Source organism: Cryptomeria japonica, chromosome 6 (assembly GCF_030272615.1).
Source record: "Cryptomeria japonica chromosome 6, Sugi_1.0, whole genome shotgun sequence".
Taxonomy (NCBI): Eukaryota; Viridiplantae; Streptophyta; class Pinopsida; order Cupressales; family Cupressaceae; genus Cryptomeria; species Cryptomeria japonica.
Window position 1 is genome coordinate 90,801,887 of NC_081410.1, and position 552 is coordinate 90,802,438.

Sequence of the window (552 nt, forward strand, 5' to 3'; positions counted from 1 at the left end):
AGAGAGAGGAGGGGTCTTAAGGGGTTACAGGACACCATATGACCTCTTAGGAAACAATACGACCTCTAATGACACCTAAGGGGTCATATGGCGGGCTAATAAAATGATATATTTAATTTAAAGTTATGAATAGAACATCATAAAACGAGACTCCAAGCGAACAAACAACAAGGCTTGGCTAAAAAGCAAGTGTAAGAGCTTGACCTAACCCTAAGAGTACTATCTAAGTTCTAAAACATATGATGCCATTAAATTTGCAAGGTTATAAGAGTGATCTCTATTGTGACTATAGGAATTACACACTTGATTTATTTCATGGGTATGTACCATTCCAAGCTGTTTGACAAGTGATGATCATCATATACTACCACTGCCATGCATACAACAAACTTTAATTTCTTTAGGTGACATGCATTGTGTAACAACATGGGAACTCTCGCATACCCACCACTATCATTCTACATGACATCATCTGTGTTACTCTCCCTCTTTCTCTTCCTACCTGTTGTTTCCTTCTGAAAAACATATTGTAGGTACTCTGACTCATCATGT